Source organism: Oryctolagus cuniculus, chromosome 2 (assembly GCF_964237555.1).
Source record: "Oryctolagus cuniculus chromosome 2, mOryCun1.1, whole genome shotgun sequence".
In the NCBI taxonomy this organism is placed as follows: Eukaryota; Metazoa; Chordata; class Mammalia; order Lagomorpha; family Leporidae; genus Oryctolagus; species Oryctolagus cuniculus.
This window is the reverse complement of record NC_091433.1, coordinates 139,788,739-139,815,055: the sequence shown is the minus strand read 5'-3', so window position 1 is coordinate 139,815,055 and position 26,317 is coordinate 139,788,739. Positions and strand designations below refer to the sequence as shown.

Sequence of the window (26,317 nt, the reverse complement as noted above, 5' to 3'; positions counted from 1 at the left end):
TAGAAGTGTTAGGTTCACTGAAGAATTAAGAGGAAGGTACTAAGATCTGCCAAGTACTCTGCCTCCATTTTTGCACAGGAAATAGCCTCCCCAAACATCAACACTTCTACCTAAGTGGTTTGATTACATTTGATGACCCTACATTGACACATCAACATCTAAAGTCCATAGTTTATTTTAGGGTTCACTTTTGGTATTTTTCATTCCATGAGTTTTTCTTTTCTTTTTAAAGTTTTATTTACTTGAAAAGCAGAGTTAGAGAGAAAGAGGGAGAGAGTGGAAAGAGGGGGAGGGAGGGAGGATGGGAGAGAGACAGATCTTCCATTTGCTGGTTCACTCCCCAAGTGGTCACAATGGCCAGACTGAGTCAGATTGAAGCCAAGAGCCTGGAATTCCATCCAGGTCCCCAACGTGGGTGACAGAGGCCTAAGTATTTAGGTCATCTTCTGTTGTTTCTCAGGTGCGTTAATGGGAGCTGGATTGGAATTGGAGTAGTTGGGACTTGAACCAGTGTTCAAGCAGAATTCCAGCATCACAGGCAGTGGCTTAACCTGCTGTGCCACAAGGCCAGCCCCCATTCCATGAGTTTTGACAGATGTATGTGACATGCATCTCCGATTACGGTGAAATACAGAATAATTTCACGGACCTAAGAATCCTCTGTGCTCCACCTATTCATTTGTTTTTCCCGTATAACTCTGACACCCACTGATCTTGTTACTGTATTTATAATTTTGCCTTTTCCAGAATGTCAGATAGTTGGAATCAGATAGTATGTAGCCTTTTCAGATTGGCTTCTTTCACTTGGTAATAAGCATTTAAGGTTCCTTAATGTCTTTTCATGGCTTGATAGCTCATTTATTTTTAGCGCTGAATAATATTCCATTATCTGTATGTACCACAGTTTACCCATTCACCTACTGAAGGGCATCTTGATTGCTTCCAAGTTTTGTCATTTATGAATAAAGCTGTGATAAACATCCATGTGCAGGTTTTTGTGTGGACATAAGTTTTCAACTCCTTTGTGTAAACACCAAGGAGCTCAATTGCAGGATCATATGGTAAGGGTATGTTTAGTTTTGTAAGAAACTGCCAAATTGTCCTCCAAAGTAGCTGTACCATTTTGTATTCTCACATACAATGAATGAGAGTTCTTATTGCTCTACATCCTTGCCAGCATTTGGTGTTATCAGTGTTCTGGATTTTGGCCATTCTAGTAGGTGTGTAGTGGTATTTTATCGTTTTATTTGCATTTCCCTGATGACATATGATGTGGAGCATCTTTTCATATGCTTATTTGCCATCTGCTATGGTTTGGATATGGTTTGTCTCCCAAAGGTTCATGTGCTGGAAGCTTGGTCCTCAATGTAATGGTATTGAACGGTGGTGGAACTTTTAAGATGTGGGGCCTAATGGGAGGTGTTTTTAGTAATGGGGGCACCACCCTCAGAAGGGGTTAATGTCCATCTTCTGGGAGGGGTTAGACCTTAGATCTTGTGAGACCCTGAGAGCACGTTGTTAGAAAGTGAGGACACTGTGTGTTTGGCCTCTTTTGCACATGCATGCTTTCTCTTCTCCTCTCCATCATGTTATGATGCACCTAGGGGCCCTATTCAGACATGGTCACCAAGCTGTTTGGACGTTCACCACCAGAACAGACACCAGATTCCTGAGCCATATAAATATCTTTTCTTGATACATTACCCGGTGTCATGTATTTTTTTAGAGCAATGCAAAATGGGATAAGATACTGTCAGTATATCATCTTTGATGAGGGATCTGTTAAGGTCTTTGGCCACTTTTTAATTTGGTTGTTTTCTTAAATTTTTAAAGAATTCTTTGTGTATTTTAGACAGTAGTCCATTATGAGATATGTCTTTTATAATTTTTTTCCTCCAGGTGTTTGGAGATGGCTTGTGTTTTCATCATGTTGACGTTGTCTTTGCAACATGGAAGAAATTTTAATGAAATCCATATGATCAGTTCTTTAATGCATCATGCCTTTGGTGCCATATCTAAAAAGTCATCACCAAAACCAAGGTCATTTTGATTTTCTGTTATCTTCTAGGAACTTCATAGTTTTGCATTTTATGCTTATGTCTGTGATCCATTTTAGGTAAATTTTTGTGAAGAATATAAAGTTTGGTTTTAGATTCATATTCTTGCAAGTGGATGACCAGTTTTTCCAATCCCATGTGTTGAAATGACTGTCTTTTCTCCATTGTATTGCTTTTGCACCTTTGCCAGAGATCAGTTGACTATCCTTAGTCTATTTCTGGGCTCTCTTGTTCCATTGATCTGTCTGTTCTTTCACCTGTGTTACAATGGCTTGATTATAGCTTAATTGTCAGTCCTCCAACTTAGTTCTCCTTCCATATTGTGTTGGCTATTCTGTGTCTTTTACATCTCCACATAAACATTAGAATCAGTTTGTTGATATCTATACTATTTCATATGGGAATTTTGACTGAGATTGTGTTGAATCTATAGGTCAAGTTGAGAAGAGCTGATATTTTGAGAACATTGAGTTTTCCTGTCTGCTACTTTGAGATATCTTTTATATATTTAGTCAGAGCATTTTAGTTTTCCTCATATAGATCTTCTACACATTTTGTTAGGTTTATACTTGAGTATTTCATTTTGGGAATACTGATGTAAGTGGTATTATGTGTTTTTTAAAAAATTTAAAGCTTTATGTATGTATTAGTACTTATTTGAAAGGCAGAGTGAAGGTAGAGAGAGAGAGAGAGAGAGAGAGAAGATCCACCTCCATCTGTTGCTTTACTCCCCAAGTGCCTGCAACGTCCAGGGCTGAGCCAGGCCAACATGGGAGACAGGAACTCCATCTAGGACTCCCACATCAGGGTGGCAGGAACCCAAGTATGTGAGCCATTATCTAATGCTTCCCAGGTTTATTAGCAGGAAGCTGGATTAGGAGCAGAGGTGGGACATGATATCAGGCCCTCTGAAGTGGGATGCATGTGTCCCATGTGGCACTTTAACCTGCTGTGCCACAACACCCACCCCAAGTTTAAAAATTGTTTTCATTGATACTTAGTTATACATATACATTTATGGGGTCAAATGTTATATTTTGGTACATGTATATATTCTGTAATGATCACATTATAGTGATTAATGTATTTGTCACCTCAAATATTTATTGTTTCTTTGTGGTAAGAACATTAAAAATTATTTCCTAGCTATTTTGAAATAGATAATACATTATGGTTAATTAACTGTCATCACCCAAATGTGCAGTAGAATGCTAGAATTTATTCCTACTATGTATCTGTAACATTGTATACATTGATTAACATCTCCCCATTTTACCATTCCCACTCCTCTTCCTTCCCTTTGGTAATTAATGTTCTACTCTCACCTTTTTTAGAGTCCACATATGAGTAAGATCATGTAGTATTTTGTAATTCTGTGCCTGCCTTATTTCCTTATTGCATCTAACTTAATCGCCTCTAAGTAATTGTGACAAGATTCCAACCTTTGAATTACTGAATAGCCTACAACACACACACACACACACACACACACACACACCTCTAACATTTTCATTATTCACTCATCTGTTGATGGACTTTTAGGTTGATTCCATATCTTGGCTCTTATGAGTGGTGCTACAGTAAACATAGGAGTGAAGATGTGTTTAACGGATTATTTCATTTCCTTTGGCTATATATCCAGGCAAGAGGTTGCTGCATTGTATGATAGCTTTATTAAATTTCTTAAGGATGTTAAACAATTTTGTGCCACAGTTTTGGCAACTTATGTGAAATGCACATATTTCTTCAAATACACAAATTTAGAAAACTGACACGGAAAGAAAATTTTTTCAACAGCTTCATATGTACTTAAAATATAAAATTTTTAAAAATTTCCCCTAGAGATAACTATAAAAATAAATAGTTTTCTGGTGAATTATAGTGAATTTTACAGAACAATAGTAGTGTATAATGTTTTCTCAGAAAACAAAGAAAGATAAATTGATTTCCAAGTCATTTTAAAAAAAATTCTCAGTCAAAAAAATTTTTTATATGAGAGGCAGAGTTACAGAGAGAGAGAGAGAGGTAGAGACAGAGGCCTTTCTTCCACTGGTTCATTCCCCAGTGGCTACAATGGCCAGAGCTGGGCTGAACTGAAGCCAGGAGCTTCCTCCATGTCTCCCACATAAGTACAGGAGCCCAAGCACTTGGGCCATCCTCTACTGCTTTCCCAGGCCATTAGCAGGCAGATGGATCAGAAGTGTAGCTGCTGGGACTTGAACCAGTGCCCATAGAGGATGCCAGTTACTGCAGGCTGGGGCTTTAATGTGCTGTGCCACAGTGCTGGCCCAATTATTGATGATGAGCATTATTTCATGTGCCTATTTGGGCATTTGTATGTCTTCTTTGGATAAATGCCTCTTCAAATTCTTTGCCCATTTAAACAACTTTTAAATCTTGAGGGGTGTGTGTGTGTGTGTGTGTGTGTGAGTGTGAGTGTGTGTGTGTGAGAGAGAGAGAGAGGGAGGGAGAGAGGGAGGGGCAGGCATTCCCTAAATGGCCATCATGCCCTGGACTGAGCCAGGCTAAAGCTAGGAATGCAGTACTGGTCTGCCACATGGGTGGCAACAATCTAGTCACTTGAGTCATTGCTGCTGCCTCCCAGGGTCTGCATTTGTGGAGAGTTGGAGTCAGGAACTGGAGCCAGACATCAAACTCAAGAACTCTGATGTAGTATGCAATTATTGTAAATCCTAGGCTGAATAGGTTTTGAGTTTTGTTGTTGTTGGGTTCTAGAAATTCTTTATATATTCTAGATATTAAGCTATTTTTTTAAAAAAGATTATTTATTTATTTGAAAGTTAGAGTTACATGGGCTGGCGCTGTGGCTCAGTAGGCTAATCCTCTGCCTGAGGTGCCGACACCCCAGGTTCTAGTCTCGGTTGGGGTGCCAGATTCTGTCCCAGTTGCTCCTCTTCCAGTCCAGCTCTCTGCTGAGGCCCGGGAAGGCAGTGGAGGATGGCCCAAGTGCTTGGGCCCTGCACCTGCATGGGCGACCAGGAGGAAGCACTTGGCTTCAGATCGGTGCAGAGTACCAGCTGTAGCAGCCATTTAGGGGATGAACCAATGGAAGGAAGACCTTTCTCTCTGTCTCTCTCTCTCTCTCACTGTCTAACTCTGCCTGTCCAAAAAAAAAAAAAAAGTTAGGGAGAGAAGGGGAGGGAGGAAGGGAGGGAGGGGAGGAGAGAGAGAGAGAGAGAGAGAGAGAGAGAGAGTCAGTCTTCCATCCGCTGGTTCACTCCCATTTGGCCACAATAGCCGGAGCTGCACCGATCTGAAGCAAGGAGCCAGGAGCTTCTCCTGGGTCTCACACATCGGTGCAGGGGCCCAAGGATTTGGGCCATCTTCTACTGTTTTCCCAGGCTATAGCAGAGAGCTAGGTTGGAAGTTGATTAGCCGGGACTCAAACAAGTGCCCATATGGGATGCTGGCACTGCATACGGAGGCTTTACCTGCTACACCACAGCACCGGCCCCTAGATACTAAGATCTTCTAAGATGTGGTTGGAAAACATTTTATTCCACTTCATAGGTTGCTTTTTCATTCTTCTGATAATGTCATTTGACACATGAAGTTTTTAATTTTGATGGAGTCCAGTTTAGCTATTTTTATTTTTGTTGCTGAGCTTTGTGCTGTACTGGAGAAATTATTGCTAAATAAAATGTAATAAAGCTTTCCCCATTAATTTCCAAGAGTTTATAGCTTTAAGATTTATTTTTATTTATTTGAAAGACAGATTTACATAGAGAAGCAGAGTCACAGGGAGAGAGAGAGGGAGAGAGGTATTCTACCTGCTCCCTCATGCCCCAAATGGCTGCGATGGCCAAAGCTGAGCTGATCCGATCTGAAGCCAGGAACCAGGAACTTCTTATGGGTCTCCCACGTGGGTGCAGAGGCCCAAGGATTTGGGCCATCCTCCATTGTTTTCCCAGGTCATAGCAGAGAGCTGGATGGGAAGTGGAGCAGCTGGGACTTAAACCAGTGCCCATATGGGATGCTGGCACTGCAGGCGGTGGCTTTACCTGCCATGTCATTATAAACTTTAGAGTTTATAGTTCTAGGTCTTACATTTGGGTCTTTGACCCATTCGGAGTCAAATTTTAATTAAAATATTTTAAAAAGATTATTAGTTCTGCATACATTCCTATGGACTTACTTTTATAGGTACAGTTTAAAAACTTGTCATGAGACTCCAAATCTCATTAAGCTGGATGGTAAAAATGCCATCTTAAGTGTTAAAGTGATCATATTAAGTGCTAAAGTGAACATATAGATAGGATTAAGTGTTAAAGTGATCATGTAAATATGATAAAGTATCTGGTAATAACAATAGATAGAAGTAAAAAGAAGGGAATGCTCCAACATGGGTAGCAGTCCACACAGCAGACTCATAGAATGACAATCACTTTAAGTAACATTCTGATCTCAGAATCAGCCCTTAAGGCTACCTGGTCTGACTGAAAAGCCTGTGAGAGCATTTCAGGCATGGAAAGCCAAGACACTGTGGCAAAAAAAAATGTTCTACAGGAAGGATTTCTGTGAATGAGACTCCCGCAGAAAGAAGTGGCCATCAAAGAAGGATGTACTGGGGCCATTTGGGGAGTGAACCAGCAGTTGGAAGACCTTTCTCTCTGTCTCTCCCTCTCACTGTCTATTACTCTAACTCTCTAATAAAAAAAAAAAACTTTTTTTTTTAAAAGAAGGATGTACTTTTCTCTAAAGGGAGGAGAGAACTTCCACTTTGCTTATGGCCTTGTCTAGATACTGACAGAGTTTGTGGATTCAAAAGGCTTCCATAGTCTAGGCAGCTCATGTCAAGAGCCTTGGGTGGTCACTGACATTATACATAAGAGTGTTAATTGTTAAATTAATAATTGGAGTTACTGTGCACTAATTCCCCATGCAGACAAGACCTCTGTCCTCAATGAATTTTATTTTTTTTTCAGATTTACATTACACATTTTTATTTTTACACATATATGTATAAAAGATTTGTGTATTTATTTTGAAAGGCATAGTGTCCAAGAGGGAGGGAGGGAAGGAGGGAGAGAGATAGAGAAATCTTTCATTCTCCAGTTTATTCTCCAAATGACTGTGACAGCCAGAGCTGAGCCAAGCTGAGACCAGGATCCAGGTACTTCATCCAGGTCTCACAATGGGTGGCAGGGACCCAAGTACTTTGTCCATGATCCATTGCCTTCTCAGGCACATTAGCAGAGAGTTGCACTCAATTAGTTTTATTATGAGAGTTAACTGTAAAACTAGTTCTCAGTTTGTGTGTGTGTGTGCGTGTGCGTGCACACACACAAATTGTTGAAATCTTTACTTAGTATAGAGTTGGTCTTCTGTGTACAAAGTTAATTGAAAGTGAATCTTAATGGAGAATGTGGAGAGGGTGGAGGAGGGGTGGGAGTGTGGGTGGCAGGGTGGGTATGGTGGGAAGAATAACTATATTTCTAAAGTTGTACTTATGAAATTTGTATTCCTTAAAAATAAATTAATTTTAAAAAAGATTATATGAAAGGCATAGTTAGAGAAAGGCAGAAGCAGAGAAAGAGAGAGGTCTTCCATCCACTGGTTCATTTCCCAAATGGCTGCAACAGCTGGAGCTGAGCCTATCTGAAGCCAGGAGCCAGGAGCTTCTTCTGGGTCTCCCACTTGGGTGCAGGGACCCAAGGACTTAGACCATCTTCTACTGCTTTTCCAGGCCACAGCAGAGAGAACTGGATCAGAAATGGAGCATCAGGAACTCGAACCAGCACCCATATGGGATGCTGGCACTGCACTCAGTGGTTTTACCCGTTACAACATCGGCCCCCTCAGGAGTCAACTTTTATGTGTGTTCCAAGGTAGGGGTCAGACTTAATGCTTTTACATGTGGTTATCAGTTTCCCAGCACCATTTGTTGAAATGACTGTCCTTTGCCTATGAAGTAGTCTTGGCAACATTGTTGAAAATCACTTGATCATATATGAAGATTTATTTCTAGGCTTTCTGTTCTACTGGTTTAGACTCATGCTTGTATATACACAGATATTTTTAAGAATGTTATTAGTATAGTTCTAGAAAAAAACCTTATTTGTAAATTTGATACTTACAATATTTGCTAATTTATGGAGGCAAAGCTCCATCACCATTCATTTAGGGTTCCAGCTGAGCCCTAGAATTAATTGCATGAGTAGATTAACAAGAGAAAAGCATACTAATTAATTTCATTCAAGTTTTCTGTGGCATGGAAGCCCTCATAGAAAATGAGAACCTGAAAAAGAAGTTAGTCAGTTATTTATATACTGAATTGGACAAAGGATAATGAATTTGAAAAATGCAGTAAAACAAAAGAGCTTAGACTAGGGTAGTTAGTGGGGTAGAGAAGTAGGCAGGAAAATAAGGGTTAGTATAACTAGATTTGTACAGAATTCTTTGGGCCTCATCTTTCTGTCCTTGATGATAATGTTGCATCTTTTAGAAAGAAATTTCAGCTCTTGATTTTAAGAAACATCACAAAAGTCATAGTTTTTTTTTTGTACTGCTGTTTTTTCAAGTGCCTTAACTTAAATAATCAATTTACTGGAGCAGTATAGTTTTGAATCTTTGACTAGCGGCTAGGTACTTGATAAGAAAAAAGTATAACATCATATTTTTTGTTTATTTGACTTTTAATGAGCCAAAACCATTTAGGTATTGGCACAATTTAATTTAGTGATGAGGTACACTATCATAGCTAATGTCTGTTGTTGAGGAAATTGTTCCAGATAAAAGAATTTTGGAAAACAACTGAAAAAAAATCTGTTCCTGAAGGAGAGACTGTAAACCTGTCAGTTCTAGGGAAGCTGCTACTTAACTCTTTCTGCCTGTACCACTCTTCTCACTTTAGAGCTATGGTAGCCCATTAATAATCCTTTCAGGCTCTAGCAGGTAGAGATGCCAGGTTACTGTGTTTAATAAACATCTTCAAGTTCATAGAATTTGGAAAATATGGCATTATAAGTCATGGACTTTGTCAAAGTTCTCAAAATTGGTTTTCTGTATACTGGAGTTACTTTTTTTTAAAAAAAGATTTATTTTTTTTATTTGAAAGTTGAAATTACCCAGAGAGGCAGAGGGAGGGATGGAGAGAAAGAGAGAAAAGGGGAAAGAGAAAGAAAATCTTCCATCCTCTGGTTCATTCCCCAACTGGCTGCAATGGCCAGAGCTGCACTGATCTGTTGCCAGGAGCCAAGAGCTTCTTCCAGGTCTCCCACGAGGGTGCAGGGGCCCAAGGACTTGGGTCATCTTCTACTGCTTTCCCAGGCCATAGCAGAGAGCTGGATGGAAAGTGGAGCAGCCAGGACATGAACTAGTGCCCATATCGGATGCCAGTACTACAGGTTGCGGCTTTACCTGCCACGCCACAGTGCTGGCACCTGGAGTTACTTTTTTTAAAAAGGTACATTCAGGTCAGGGCCTTAACCTGCTAAGCCAAGTGCCAGACCCCCATATGGACGCTGGTTCTAGTCCCAGCTGCTCCTCTTCCAATCCAGCTCTCTGCTGTGGCCTGGGAAAGCAGTAGGGATGGCCCATGTCCTTGGGCCCCTGCATCCTTATGGGAGATCCAGAAGAAGCTCCTGGCTTCGAATTGGCACAGCTCTGGCCATTGCGGCCATCTGAGGAGTGAACCAGCAAATGGAAGACCTTTCTCTCCCTCTCTCTGTAACTCTTTCAAATAAATAAATAAATCTTTTTTAAAAGAGGCATGTTAAGTTGTAAAAACAAACAATTTAAGAACAAAGTCTTATTTAGCTTTCACTTAAATAATTGGTAAACATTGTGTGTGTGTGTATATATATATACATATACACAAATTATATGTATGTGTGTGTATATGTATATACACATCATATATATGTGTGTGTGTATATATTTAAGTAGGCTTTTAATTCTGCTTTCCATGAAATAAAGGAATTGTTTATTTCATTTTTATTTGAAAGACAGAAAGAGAGACAAAGAGACAGAGAGCTTCCATCTGCTGATTTACTCTCCAAATATCTGAAGCAGCCAGGGCTAGACCATAGTCAAGCTAGGAGCTAGGCCTCCCACATGGGTGGCAGGGACCCAGCCACTTGAGCCATCACCTGCTGCCTCTCAGGGTGCATATTAATAGGAAGGTGGAGAGTGGAGGCAGGACTCAAACCCAGGTCTGAGTCCTCCAGTATGGCATAGGAGCATCCCAAGTGGCATCATAACCATTATGCTAAACACCTACCCTTTCATTATTAATTTAATCATCATTATAGAGAATATAATATATTCATATTTTGAAAAAAATTTTTTAGCAATTATTTGACAGTGAGCAAGAGAGAGAGGCAGGCAGAGAGAACTCCCATTCACTGATTCACTCCCCAGATGCTTGCAACAGCCAGGGATAGGCCATCCTGAACCCTGAAGCCAGCAACTTGATCTTTCTCCCCCATGTGGGTGACAGGGATTTGACTACTTGAATGATTACCTGCTGCCTTCTAGAGTGTACATTTGCAGGAAGATGGAATCAGGAGCGGGCTGGGACTCAAACCCAGGCACTCCATTTTGGGATGTGAATGTTCCAGTGGCATCTTAACTGCTAGACCAGATGCTGATTCCCAGAAAAAGATTGGTTAAGTTTTAATTATTTATTTGATAAAGAAGTATGGTAATGGTAAAATGAAAATTTGCTGTTAACATTCTTTTTAGGATGGCTCACATATTAGGAATTACTGAAACTCTTTTAGAACAGTAGCAGATTGAAAACTCTAATTTCTGTTGTATAGATCAATAGGAAATAGAAAAATCTGAAGTATAGAAGTCTCCTTTCTAATTAACTCTTAATAAGAATTATAGTACTTATATACAGTATTTCAAAAAGATGTTGATTATAATAGATGCTTATAAATGTAAAATGTCTAATGAATGGTTGTGCTACTGTGCTACTGTGAAGGGTCTGCTACTTTATGCCCAAGTGAATGGATTTCTGAAGTACAGTTTTTTTTTTAAAGAGTTATTTATTTGAAAGGCAGAGTTACAGAGAGGCAGAGGAAGAGAGAGAGAACAATAGGTCTTCCATCCACTGGTTCACTCCCCAAATGGCTGCAATGGCTGGAGTTGTGGTGATCCAAAGCCAGGAGCCAGCTCTCTCACACAAGTGCAGAGAAGCAAGCATTTGGGCCATCTTCTGCTTTCCCAGGCCATGGCAGAGAGCTGGATTGGAAGTGATGCAGTTGGGACTCGAACCAGAGCCCATATGGGATGCTGGCACTACTGGTAGCGGCTTTACCGGCTATGCCACAGCGCCGGCCCCTTGATGTACAGTTTTTATGAATGACCTTAGTAGACATGAGAGGCCAGGGTCAGAGAGAAAAACAGTTTATTATTTACAGCAATTGTAGCATTTTTCCCCCTGTGTTGATTCCTGGAGCTCTGTTTTCATAGGAGAATGTGAAAAGGGACAGATGAGAACTAGCACATTTGATGAACTTTTTAAAGGAGAGAAGCCCTGAGCTAAGAAACTCAAGTCTTATGATGGGAGGTCGGTGTGCCTGACTTTTGCTCCAAAGGACATAGTTTCTCTGTATTCCAAGGGCAGTCAGTGTCTCATAGCAGTAATTCAAGAGACCTGTGGAACAACTGTCTACTAACAAAAGGACTGGGATGAAATTTTTGCTTAATAAATATTTGTAAGGTCAACAAGATCAGAAGAGGAAATTTAAAAAAATACTTGGGGAAAAATTTACATATTGGACTTTTGAAGCACCTGGGGGAAAAATTTAAACATTTTAGAAGTACCTAATAATATACAATTCAGGACATTTTCAAAATTTGTACATTATTGAAATAGGCAGGCTGACTACTTTGCCATAGGATCAGTTTGCTGTTATGATGCATGTTTTTGAAACTAGTAGAACTTTATTTTGAAAACACTCTGAATTTAAAACTTTTAACTAATTCATATCATCATTTATTAAATCCACACAGGGAGATTTTAATATGTATCAGGTGATGAAAGAGGCAGGCTTCTTTTTGAGGTAAAAATATTTCTTCTTTTTTTTTTAAATGTTTCTTCTTTACACAAAACCAAAGTGAACCATTCTGAAAGAACCACCGTCTCTAATTTCCTGCAGTAAATAAATAAAAATAATTAAATAATATCTAAGCAGAGTAAAAATAGTTGACTTAAGTTTTATATCTTTACTATTTTTAAGTATTTAAAACAATGAAAATAAAATAGCTCAAAATTCACTGTACATGTTAACTAGAGAACTAGGTTCACCTTTATTATAAAGAAGTTTGATACAGTATTCATAAAAATACGTTGAAGAATAATATATGAAACACAAAAAGGCAAAGAACGAAGGACAGGATATTAATTGAAATTTGCAAGCATCTGAAGGCTTCCACATTGAAAAATTTCAAGTTGTGGGTCGTTGTAATTTTTAGATGTTTGACTTTACAATCCTATGTGTTTATAAAATGGTCTCTAAAGCATAGGTGTCTTCATTTTGTTGTTATATTGAGTGTTTGATTGTGGATCTTGGGATAATAATTCACAAAACAGAAGATTAGCTTTTTAAGATAATGGTTTTTATAAGCCTTTTATAAAATTTTATATAGCAGCAGAGAAATATTAACAAGAGCCTATATTTCCCACTTGTTATTCTTTACATCTTTCACACATTCCTTCACAACCCCATGAAGTCCAAAAACTAAAATCGGAGATTTTGCAATAAGAGGGTGTTTGAAAGTAAAACTTCAGGTGAATGATAGTGTTTGAAAAATAATATAGTGGAGATACTTTAAAAATTGAAGAGAACTACTTAGAATTGAAATGGTAAAGCTGAAAGGTGAAGCAAATAAGGATGACAGCACACTACCATGTCATAATTGGAGAAAAATTTTTAGAAGTATCAGTGTAATTTTAAAAAAAACACTTATTTTAAAATTATTCCTTAAATTAAGCCTTAAAGGTTATTAAGGGAAAATTTTCAGAATGTATGCATTTGGGTTATTTTAAGTAGTTGTATCTCAAAATTATTACAAGGCTGGAAACATATGTATGTATGTGCCTGTGGATCCTGATGTATACACACTCACATCCCTCAACCTGGAAAAACAGGTACAAGAAGAATGAGTAATTTAGTACTGCCTGGGGCTTAAGTGTGTGTGCTGGAAAGTTCAGGGGTATTAGGGCAGGTTTTAGTTTAAAAATAAAATATCATAAGCACTGTCATTTTAAAAACATAAGTTCCTACTCTTGGCTTGTAAACCACCATATCAAAGTCTAGTTTCTACATCACTAGAACAGTCACTCAGAAATGTGGAGTTAGGTTTTCTACCTGGCAGGGTTCCTAGGTAAATTATTTTCCTACTTGCTGGTTATACTTGTTACTGGAAGACCAGACTGCATTCCTAAGAGATATCCTGTAGTCCAGTCATTTTCTTGATATTCTGTAGCATCTTTTATCCAGATATTAATGCTGCTTTTACTTTAAGAATTATACTTTGAAAAGCAGGAATCATAAGGCTGGACATTTGGCCTTGTGATTGAGACATCAATTAAGATGCCCATGTCCCATGCTAGAGTATCTGGATTTAATATCTGGGTCTGGCTCCTGACTCCAGCTGCCTGCTATGGGGTCCCCGGGAGGCAGCAGTGGTGACTCAAGTAATTGACTCTCTACCACCCATGTGGAAGACCTAATTGGGTTCCCATCCCATAGTGTCAATCTGGGAAGCCCAGGCCTTTATGGGCATTTGAGGAGTAAACAGCAAATTGGAGCTAGCTCTCTGTCACTGTTTCTGACTCTCAAATAATAAAATAATAAGTTTAGAAAGAAACCAATTAACTTCCCAAGAATCTCTCAGGATTAAAAGCAACAACAACAGAACTGTAAAAGATTTCTTTTTGAAATCTATCCTGTTATTAAGATTTACTTCATGGCATTTCTAAGCCTTCAATCTTTTCTTATACTGATTTTACCTTATTTTGCAGATTATTGAAATTATATATTTTATAATCAGTTCTTTAATAATTTAAAAATGTATTGATTAGAGAGAGAGAGAGAGAGAGAGAGAGAGAGAATGTCTTCCTTTCATTGGTTAACTCCTTAAATGATCACAAAGACCAGGGCTGGGTTGGGCTGAAGACAGGAGCCTGGAGGTCCACCCAGTCTTCCATGTCGGTGGCAGGGGCCCAGGTACTTGAGCCATCTTTCACTGCTTTTCCCAGATTTTTTTTTTTAATGGATTTTATTCTATCAAACACTACAGCTTTATTTAACATTCTTTTTTAGGATAAATTTGTTTCTAATTTCCTTTCTTTTTTTTCCTTCTTTCCTTTCTTTCTTCCGATAAATAACCCTATGATGAAGATTCTTAGGCATGAAGTTTTTTTTTTCTCTATTTAGGATTATTTCCCTTCCATCCACCCCCAGGATTTATTTATTTATTTATTTGAAAGAGTTAGAGAGAGAGAGAAAGACTGACTCACTCTTGTATCTGCTTGTTCATTCCCCAAACGGCAGCAACAGTTGGGCTGGGCCAGGCCAGGCTAAAGCCAGGAGCCAAGAACTCCATCTGGGTCTCCCACGTGGGTGGCAGGCCCACAGGCACATTAGTGGGAAGCTGGATTGGAAGTGGAGCAGCTAGGCTCAAACAAGCACTCATATGGGATGCCAGCATCCCAGATAGCAGTTTAACCCCCTGTACTACAATGATAGCTTTGTATTTCCTTGTTGTAAAACTATAGAAACCGGGATAGTTTTGTGGCATAGTGGGTAAAGCTACTACCTGTGACACCGGCATCCTAAATGGGCACTGGTTCAGATCTCTAATGCTCTACTTCTGATCCAGCTCCCTGCTAATGTGCCTGGGAATGCAGCAGAAGATGGTCCAAGTCCTTGGGCCCCTGCCACCCACATGGGAGACCTGGAGGGAGCTCCTGACTCCTGGCTTTGGGCCTGGCCCCATCTCTGGCTGTTGCAGACATTTGAGGAGTGAACCAGCAGATAGAAGATTGATCAAGCAATCTGTCAGTCTCTTTCTCTCTCTCTCCCCCCATCTCCATCTCTTTCTGTAACTCTGCTTTCCAAATAAATAAAATACTTATAAAAACTATAGAATTATAAGACCGAGGCTTATTAAATTTTAGTCCCTGAATATCCACTGTAGAATTGGTAGTTTTGTTTCTTTCTTAGTTTGAGAGGAAGTAGTTTTCTTTGGTAATTGGAAATTGTGCTTCCAGTTGAGCCTGATCTTCATTTTATTACATGCTAAAACTGTGCTCACTCTGACTGAATGAAGCTGCATGTTAATTCCTGTAGTAATTTACAGCAACAAAGGGGTTTTCCCCAGTCTCTCATTTGACTTCTACTTATGGTTAAGTGCATACTCTGAGCAACACCCTATTCTGTTACCTAATGTAGAGTTGAAACCAGGTCATTTTCTTTTAAATGTACACAGGTTTTTGTAAGTAAATTCAGCAGACAAGTTAAGGTTTGTTTAGACACAAACTGGATTTTGACCTGTTGCTCACTTAATACAGATACTTTTCAATATAGTAAGTGGTTGTTACACTTTTTAAAAAAATTTTTTTTCAGAGGTAGAGTTTTACAGAGGGAGAGGGAAAAGGGCAGAGACAGAGACAGAGACAGAGTCAGAAAGGTCTTCCATCTGCTGGTTCACTCCTCAAATGGCTGCAATGGCCAGAGCTGAGCTAATTCAAAGCCAGTAGCCAGGAGCTTCTTCTGGGTCTCCCACATGGATGCAGGGGCCCCAGCACTTGGGCCATCTTCCAGTGCTTTCCCAAGCCATTAGAAGAGAGCTGGATCAGAAGAAGAGCAGCTGAGACACGAACCAGTGCCCATATGGGATGCCAGTGCTGTAGGTAGAGGCTTAGCCTACTATACCACAGTGCTGGCCTCTGTTTCACTTTTTTAAATTTTTTTTTTAAATTTTGACAGGTAGAATTATAGATAGAGAGAGACAGAGAGAAAGGTCTTCCTTCCGTTGATTCACTCCCCAAATGGCCGCTATGGCTGGCGCTGCGCTGATCTGAAGCTAGGAGCCAGGTGCTTCTTCCTGGTCTCCCATGTGGGTGCAGGGCCCAAGCACTTGGTCCATCCTCCCCTGCCTCCTGGTCCACAGCAGAGAGCTGGACTGGAAGAGGAGCAACCGGGATTAGAACCCGGCACCCTTATGGGATGCCGGTGCCGCAGGCGGAGGATTAGGCAAATGAGCCACAGCACCAACCCCCCTGTTTCACTTTTTTATGTTAGGTTTCCACTGTGTTACTAATGGTCTCTCATGAAGTTTCTGATGTAACAATACATAAATTCCAGACGTATAATATTTTAAAGAAACAAGAAGCCTTAAAAGTTCCTACTCTGAAATACTTTGAAGATGATCAAACTGAGGCTTACATGGGTTGTTTTGCAGAACAGGGATTAGAAGTTAGTTCTTATTTATCTGTGGAGCACTTTTTCCACTCCAGTTTTTTTTAATGTACTAATAAATAATGTGTTCTAGAACCTGCTTTATGATTAACTCCTACAACTTTATGATTAACTGCTCTTTCCTCTGATTTCTAAGACCTTTGCTTATGGGTAAGCCAATTGCCTGCCCTATTTCCTGATCAAGATTACTAGCTATTTAAGTTTTATTACTGAAAATTGATTCTGCTTCTTATATATGTGCAATCATATAGAGATGTCTTTTTAGTAAACTTCAAGGAATTTTGTACTTGATGTTTTTTCTAGAAAATGCAGTCTCAAAAGGACAGTCTGATACTTCCCAGAGGTTGGCCTGAGACATCTGGTACTTAGGAGAGACTGGTTAATAACAGGTAATCTATATATCTAACTTTGTAACTTCTGGGTTAATTAAACCACCAGCAAGGAATGTAGAGAGAACATACAACCTTTCCATAGAAATGCCTTCACTGAATTATGATTTAATATAATTCCTTGAATTTATACAAAAGAACTATAAGAAAAATCCATAGGAATAGGATTTCTGTCTTTTTCAAAACTTTACTAAGAACACATTTAGTTGTTTTTCAGTTTGTAACACAAGTATTCTTAAGTGTTAGTATAGTGCTAGAAAAATGTTTGTATTGAGACAGACGTACTGTTGCATATTTAAAAACATTCAGAGCACTGTTTTGGAGTTTACAGAATGCTTTCATACTACCTAATTTGATTTAATTCATGTGATAGTGTTAAATAGAATTATAATTTTACAGATGAAGAAACAGGCATGGGGTATGAAGCAGTGAGGATAAATCCTGCATTTCTTTCTTTATACCATGATGCTTCCCAAAGGAAAATCTGTTTTCCTTTTTTTGCATTGTCATCCCAAATTCAAAGCAAAACTCAATTTTAATTTGTAAGAAAATTTGTATATTTAATAATATTTTATGCTACAACTTTTAATGATTTTTTTTCTTCATGTACAATTTGTTTAGGTATTATATATAAAATACTTCTGTGAAGTAGAATATTTTTTAAAATATCTTAACTATTTCAGGAAGTAGATCATAAATACTGAGAAACTTGTTCATGTCTGTAAGGAATGATCACTATATTATGGCTACCTTGACTGTTTTGTTTTTTACCTAATGGTTATATAACTCTCCTTTTTAGGGAGTATGTTGATGAATTTTAAAATATTAAAAAAAATCATCCTGGGCCAGCCTTGTGGTGCAAAGGGTTAGTCTGCTACATGCAAAGCTTGCATCCCATATAGGCACTGGCTATTCCACTTTCAATTCTGCTAATGTGCCTGGGAAACCAGTAGATAATGGCCCAAGTGCTTGTACTCATGTCACCCATGCGGAAGATCCTGCTGGAGTTCTTCGCTCTTGGCTTTGGCATGGCTCAGCCACAAATGTCACAGCAATTTGGGGATGGAGGATTCTGTCTCTCTCTTTCACTCTTTCTCTCTCTTTCTCTGGGGGTGTGTGTGTCTGTATATTTCCCTCTATCTGAGTCTGCCTTTCAAATAAATACATAAATCTAAAAAAAAATTTTTGAGAAAGTAAGTATGAGTAGTTTCTCACTACATCTTAACAAATACTTTGAAGCTTTTGTCATCCATCAGGTAAATTATTAAACTTAAAATAGAAATATTAACAGAAAATTTGTTGCTTTGTTTGTAATTTTAAGAAATTATACACCTTTGGGGCCAGTGCTATGGGGTAATGGGTAAAGCCACCACCTGCAGTGCTGGCATCACATATGGGTGCCAGTTCAAGACCTGGCTGCTCTATTTCTGATTCAGCTTTTTAGTTTTTGATTTAAATCCTGTTTTATCTGATATCAGGATAGCTGTGTCTGCATGCTTTTTTGTTTCCATTTGCCTGGTATATCTTTTTCCAACCCTTCACTTACAGTCTGTATGCATCTTTATTAGTGAAATGACTTTCTTATTGGCAGCATATAGTGGGGTCGTGTTTGTTTTTTTTTTTTTTTGTTTTTTTTGTTTTTTTTTGTTTTTTGTTTTTTTTTTAATCTCTTCAGCAAACCTTAGTCTTTTGGTTGGTGAATTTAACCCATTTACATTCAAGATTAGTATTGATAGGTAAGAACTAAGACCTGTCATTTTTTTGATTAGATAATGATTCTTCCTGCTCTGTTAGTTAATTTGGTGGTGTCATGTGTTTTCATGTTGTTTACTTTTCACGCAGGATGCCTTTCAGAATTTCTTGTAAGGCTGGTATGGAGGTGGTGAATTCTCCTAGTTTTTGCTTCTCTTCTCCTTCATTTAAAAAGATAACTTCACTGGATATAATATTCTTGGTTGGAAGTTTTTTTCTTGTAAGACCTTGAATATATCATCCCACTCTCTTTTGGCCTGTACAGTTGCCGCTGAGAAGTCTGATGTTAATCTAGTTGGTTATCCTTTATATGTAACTTGACACTTTTCTATTGTTGTCTTTAGAATTCTCTCCTTATCTTTAACTTTCAACAATTTGATGACAGTACTTCTTGGGAAAGACCTTTTTTGGTTGAGTCTGCTTGCAGTTTTTGAGCTTCCTTCATCTGGATGTCCATGTCTCTTTGAAAACCTGGTAAATTTTCAACTATTATTTCATTTTGCAGGTTCTTAATACCTTTTTCTTTTTCTTCTACTTCAGGAATACCTATAAAATGAATATTTGGTCATTTAATGGTATCCTGTATTTCATATTGACTTTCTTGATTCTTTCAAATTCTTTTCTTTTGATTTTTGTCTTTGTTGTTGTTGTTGTTGTTGTTGTTTTGACAGGCAGAGTGGACAGTGAGAGAGACAGAGAGAAAGGTCTTTCTTTGCCGTTGGTTCACCCTCCAATGGCCGCCGTGGCTGGCGCACCGTGCTGATCCAAAGGCAGGAGCCAGGTGCTTCTCCTGGTCTCCCATGGGGTGCAGGGCCCAAGCACTTGGGCCATCCTCCACTGCACACTCCCTGGCCACAGCAGAGAGCTGGCCTGGAAGAGGGGCAACTGGGACAGAATCCGGTGCCCCGAACGGGACTAGAGCCTGGTGTGCCAGCGCCGCAAGGCAGAGGATTAGCCTACTGAGCCATGGCGCTGGCCTTGATTTTTGTCTAATTGGGTTATTTCAAATTCTTGTCCTTGAGGACAGAAATTCTTTACTCCACTGGTGTATTCTGCTGTTAAAACTCTCAATCATGTTTTTTTGTTGTTGTTGTTGACTGAATATTTCATCTCCAAAATTTCTAGTTAGCTCTTATTTTTATTTAAATATTTGTTTATTTTTTGAAAGGCACAGTTACAGAGAGGCAGAAGTGGGGGGAGGGCAGAGTCTTCCATCTGCTGGTTTACTCTCCAAATGGCTGCAACGTCCAGAGCTGGGTGGATCGAAGCCCAGAGCCTGCATCTTCTTCCAGGTCTCCCATGTGGCTGCAGGGGCCCAAGTCATTGGGCCATCCTCTGCTGCTTTCCTAGGCACATTAGCAGGGAGCTGAATTGGAAGTGGAGCATCTGGGACTTTAACTGGTACCCATATGGGATACTGGCACAGCAGGTAGTGGCTATACCCACTACACTACTGTGCTGACCCTTAATTGCCTCTTCTTAATGAGTTCTATCTCCTTAGTAGTATTTTCATTCATATCACTCACTGATTTCCTCATTTCTTTAATCCATCTGTGTTCTCCTGCATCGTGTTGATTTTCCTTACAATTATTACTTTGAATTCTGTATCTGCTACTTCATAGATTTCATTCAGTTCAGGATCTAATTCTAGAGAACTATGGTGTTTTTTTTGGAGGAGTCATGATACTTTGCTTCTTCATGTCTCCAGTGTCTCTAGGTTGACAACTGTCCATCTGGTGTATTCAACCCTTCTTTTTTATGGAGTAGATTTTATTGTAAAACCTTTAGCTGGTATGTAGGGTATCACTTGGCTTGTTGCTTTGGCTTTAGTTCTAGGTTAGCCTAGGAATGTAGTCTCTGATTTCTTTTGTCTTAATTGTTGTCAGCTGTGTCTATATGTGATGTAGTGGACTAGTCTGCTGCACTTCATAAGGGATAGAAGTATGGCCTTGAGATGAATAAGGGTTTCTTTTGGTGTGTATCTTTGGTTCACAAAGAGTTTAGTCTTAGTATAACTGGCAAATGTGACAACTAAGGACTTGTTCTTGGTGCTGAGGGAGACAAAGGTGGCTGCCTCCTTGTCCCACTGAGGACCCTGAGTGATGCTGGGACTTGTGGCACCAATTGCTGTGGCTTTAGGACCATGTGATACGGGTAAACACTTCCTCAGGTCCTGCTAGGAGAGTCCAACTGGTGCTGTGGCTTACAACGCCAACAGCCCTAGTTCTGGGACCAGAGATTTTACTCTAGAGTGTATGAGTCCAGAGAGGTAGAATGTGGGTAGGTTCTTCCCTATGTCTGCTGGGTAGATTCCAGTGATACCAAGAAATTGAGAACAAATTGTTACAGTCCTGGTGTTGAAGGGTATAGTAGGATCATTACACAGATCTCCCAGGGTGGGAACAGATTTTTTTATGGACTGCTTCTTGTGTTAGCCCCCATAAGCTAAAGTGAATCTTTCTTGCTCATGTAGAGTGCATTAGCCCTGGGGCTAATGCCCAAAAACTCCAACAGTTGCAGGATAAAAGGGATCTGTCCTTTGCCCCACGTGTTGCCAGCTTTATGGTGTTGGTAGAACAGAGGTGTGCTGTGTGATTTATTGTTGCTGAGTATGGCGCACTGCAGGAGTAGGGAAGGGGAAAGAATCAAGGTGGCTTCCCTGCTCCAAGCCTGGAAGTTGCTCAGACCTCAGTCAGCTGTCCAGGCTGAAGTAAAAGATGCTAACTGTGGAATTGCCTCTCTACTAAAACTGCGAGCAGTGAAGCTTGTGGCCATTTCTTCCTACCTTGGCGTGGTAAGATGTTGGCTCATGGCCAGCAGCTGACTGCTCTGCATGGCTGGCTGCAGCGGTGTCTGTCTTCTCTCCTTTTGTCTCACGCATTTTTCTGTGTGTGTGTGTGTGTGTGTTTGTTTTTACTTCTTTGCTGAAAATTTCTGCCTGTAAGATCCCTGGAAACATTGTTCTTCCTTTATTCTTTTCATATCCTAGTCCTAGAGCACTTTAAGTCAGTGTGACTAAACCCTATTCAGCTATCTTGGATTTCCTTTTTTTTTTTTCAACTTTTTTTTTTTTTAACTTATTTTGAAAGAGTTATAAAGTGAGAGGGACACACACACGGGGCGGGGGGGGGGAGGGAAGGAGGGAGGAAAGGAGGGACGGAATGAGGGAATATTGCATCCATTGGTTCATTTCCCAGATGGCTGCAACAGCCATCAATGGGCCAGGCTGAAGCCAGGATCCAGGAGCTTCATCTGTGTCTCCCACATGGGTGGCAGGGGCCCAAACACTTGGGCCATCTTCTACTGCTTTTCTCAAGCCATTAGCAAGGAGTTGGATTCCAGCAGGGACTCTAACTGGCTCCCATATGGTATACTGACATTGCAGGTAACGGGTTTACCCACTACACCACAACTCCAGCCCCTGTTTACTGTGGTTTAGTAATAGCCATCCTACTGTGTGTGAAGTAGTTTCTTATTGCCGTTTTTGCCTCCTTTTTTTTTCTTAAAGATTTATTTTATTTATCTGACAGGCAGAGTTACAGAGAGAGACAGAGACAGGTAGAGAGGTCTTCCATCTGCTGGTTCACTCCCCAGATGGCCACAATGGCCAGAGCTGTGGCGATATGAAGCCAGGAGCCAGGAGCTTCTTCCAGGTCTCCCATGCAGGTACAAGGGCCCAATGACTTGGGCCATCTTTCACTGCTTTCCCAGGCCATAGCAGAGAGCTGGACCGGAAGAGGAGCAGCTGGGACTTGAACTGGCATCCATATGGGATGCCGGCGCTTCAGGCCAAGGCTTTAACCTGCTGTGCCTCAGCGCTGGCCTTGCATTTTTGCCTCTTTTTAAAAAATAAAAAGTTAGAAAAAGTGAGCATGCTGTCCCATCTGTTGGTTCACTTTCCAAATGCCTACAACACACAGAGCTAGGCTGGGCCAAAACCGAAAGCTAGGAACCTGACCTAGGTCTTCCATTTGTGTGGCAGAGACCCACCACTGCTACCTCCCAGGGTGTTCACTAGCAGGAAGCTATAATTGAGGGCGGAGTTGGGACTCAAAGTTAGGCTCTCTGATATGGAATGTGGGCATACCAACTAGTAGCTTAACCTCCAGGCCCAATGCCTCCTCTCAGTCTAGTTTTGATTTGTACTTGTCTAATAATTAGTGATATTGAGTATTATTTCATATGCTTATTGATTATTTGTATATCTTGGAGGAATTGTTCATTCAAGGCTTTAGCCTACTTAAAAATATTTTTAATTAAGTTGTGTTCTGTATATATTCTGCACACATGTCATTTACCAGATAGGTTATTTGAAAATATTTTCTGTTCCTGTGTGTATTATCTTTTTACTCTATTTTCCCTTAAGGGAAAATGTTTTTAAAATTTAATGAAAGTTTGATTTACCTGTTTTTCTTTTGTTGTTAGCTATGCTTTTGGTGTCTCATCCTTGAAGTCACTGCCAAATCAAAAATTGTAAAGGTTTCCCCTTTTTTTTTCCTAAGAGGTTTATAGTTTTAGACCTTACATGTAGTTCTTTGACACATTTTGAATTACCTTTTGTACATGGTGTAAAGTAAGGGTCCAGCTTCATTCTTTTGTATTGCATATTCAATTTTTCTAACACATTTATTGAAAATATTGCCTTTTCCCTGTTGCATGATCTTGGCACTCTTGTCAGAAATAATTCATCCATACATATAAGGGTTTAATCCTGCTTTCCATTCTGCTCCATAGTTCCACATGTCTGTCTGTATGCCAGTACTATACTGTTTTTGATCAGTGTAGCTTTGTAGCAAACTTTGAAATCAGGAAGTATGAGTTCTCAATTTTTTTTCAAGGTTGTTTTGTTTTTATGAGGTATGTTGACTTTTCACTACAAATTTAAAGATAGAAATTTCTGTTTTTGCAAAAAATGTTGAGATTTTATAAGGGGTTAGATAGAGAGTTGTTTGTATGTCCTATCCAATTGGCCTTTAGTGTTATTTAAGTGTTCTTTTTCTTTATTGATTTTCTGTCTAGTTAAGTTATTGAAATCTCCTAATATCTAATTCTTCCTTTTTGTCCATACATGCTTCATGTATTTAAAAGTTCTGATGTTTCATGCATAACTATTTATAATTATTATATCTTTTTGGTGAATTGATTGTTTAATAGTTGTATGGTATCCTTATTAGCCGTCTGTGTAAGTTTTTAAAAATGGATTTATTTATTTGAAGGACAGAGGGACAGGGAGAAAGGAAAGTGAGACAAATACCTTCCATCTACTGGTTCATTCCCCACATGGCCACAACAACCAAGGCTGGACCAGGCTGAAGTGAAGAACTAAGAACTCCATCTAGATCTCCCACATGCGTGACAGGGCCCCAAGTACTTGAATCATCATCTGCTGCCTTCCTAGGCACATTAGCAAAGACCTGGATTGGAAGTGGAGTAGCCAAAACTTGATGGAGCACTGTGATGTGCAATGCTGGCATCACAACTGGTGGCTTAACCTGCTTTGCCATGATGCTGCCCACTGTGACAGTTTTGACTAAAAAGCTATTTTATCTGATATTAGTACATAGACGTCTGCTGTTCTAGTTACTATTTACATGGGATATCTTTTTTCTGTCCTTTCATTTTTAGCTTATGTGTTAGATCTGAAATAAGTCTCTTTTGCACAGCATATTGTTGGAGCCTTATTTTTCTTATCTTTTTAGCCAATGTATATCTTTTGACTGGGGAAGATTAATTCTTTACATTTGAAATATATACAGATATGGAACAATTTACTGTTGGCAGTTTGATGCCTGTTCACTTAATGTCTAATGGCTTTTTAGTCCCTCATTTCTTCTTACTGCCTTCTTTTGTGTTTAATTGTATTTTTTTGTACTGACATATTTTGATATTATTTTTATTTGAAGGTCTCCCTTTAGCATTTTTTGTAGGGCAGACCTAGTGATACTGATTCAATGTTGTTTTTCCTTCTTTCTGGAAAGGTGTTAATTTTGCCTTCATTTTTGGAAGGACAGTTTTCCAGATACAGTATTCTTGGATGATATTTTTTCTTTCAGCATTTGAATATATCATCTTTTTGTTCTATAAGTTTTCTACTCAGAAATCCATTGACAGTCTGATTCATTTTCCTTGTTGTGACAAGTTATTTTTTCTCTCCTTTAAATATTCTCTCCTTGGCTTTGATTTTCAACAACTAAGTTATACTGATAAGGTGTCTTGGTGGTTGTCTTTGTACATTTGGAGTTTGCTAAGCTGGTTGAATTTGTATATCCATTTCTGTCCTCAATTGGAAAAGTTTTTGCCATTGTTTCTTCAAGTTATCTGCCTCTTTTTCCTCGTCCCCCACCACCACCCTGGGTCTCCCATAATGCATATGTTATCCTGCTTGATTGTGTTTTATCTCTTGGGCTCTGTTCACTTTTTCATTTTTTTTCTTATAGGATTTGGTAATTTGAAATATGTTACCTTCATGCTCACTGAATCTTGTGCTTGCTGAAGTCTGCCTTGAATGGCTTCAGTAAAATTTTCAATTAGACTATTATATTTTTCAGCTCCAGAATTTCTGGTTGGTTCTGATTATAATTTCTATTTTTGTTGACATTCTAATTTTATTCATATAGTTTCCCTAATTTCTTTAGTTATTTGTCCATGTTCTCCTTTACCTGTTAGAAAATGTTTAAGATAGTTGATTTAAAGTCTTTTTCTTTCTTTTTTTTTTCTAAAGATTTATTTCATTTATTTGACAGGCAGAGTTACAGAGAGAGGTAGAGACAGAGAGAGAGGTCTTCCATCTGCTGGTTCACTCCCCAGATGGCCGCAACAGCTGGAGCTGCACCACTCTGAAGCCAGGAGCCAGGAGCTTCTTCCGGGTCTCCCATGTGGGTGCTGGGACCCAAGGACTCGGGCCGTCTTCCACTGCTATCTCAGGGCATAGCCGAGAGCTGGATCAGAAGAGGAGAAGAAGCCAGGACTCAAACTGGCACCCATATGGGATACCGGCGCTTCAGGCCAGGGCGTTAACCTACTGTGCCACAGCACCGGCCCCTAAAGTCTTTTTCTAGTACGTCTGATGCCTATGTTTCTTCAGGTATTGTTTCTGCAAATTTATTTTAAAAATTATTTTTATTTGAGGGGCAGAGACATAGGATTACACACATACACACACAGAGAGACATATATACACAGAGAGAGTGAGTGAGAGAGAGCTCCCATCCTCTAGTTCACTCTCCAGATGCCTGCAGTGACAGTTGCCTAGAGCCAAGCCAGGAGCTGGGAACTCAATCTAGGTCTCCCACGTTGGTGATGGCAACCCAATTACTTGAGCCATTATTGCTATCTCCCAGAGTTCACATTAGCTGGTAGTTGGAACCAGGAGTTGGAGCTGGAGCTGGAACTTGAAATTGGACACTGATATTGGACATAGGCATCTTAATGGGTAGGCCAAATAGCTTCTCCTATCATTATCATTGAATGGTAATCCTTGTTCCTTTGTATACATTGTGGAGTTTTTTGTTGTTCACAGTGGGCCAAGTAGACATTTGATGAAACAACCACCTCTTCTGTTTACTGCAGGCTGGCTCTTTGCTGGAGAAGTCCTTCCCTAATTATCTTGGCTTTGTTTCTCAATTTTGGGATCAACCCAAAGAGAAGCTAAAGATCTTCT

The 26,317-nt window shown here is 39.5% G+C and overlaps 1 long non-coding RNA gene across 1 annotated transcript in view; it reads left to right on the top strand.

Annotated features, from left to right (window-relative positions):
- The window catches only part of LOC103347670 (uncharacterized), a 323,804-nt gene that overhangs the window by 61,990 nt on the left and 235,497 nt on the right, over positions 1-26,317 (top strand). The window contains exons 3-5 of the long non-coding RNA XR_011386820.1: positions 7,765-7,906; positions 12,042-12,091; positions 16,820-16,905. This is a non-coding gene — a long non-coding RNA (uncharacterized lncRNA). The remainder of the gene's footprint in view (positions 1-7,764; positions 7,907-12,041; positions 12,092-16,819; positions 16,906-26,317) is intronic.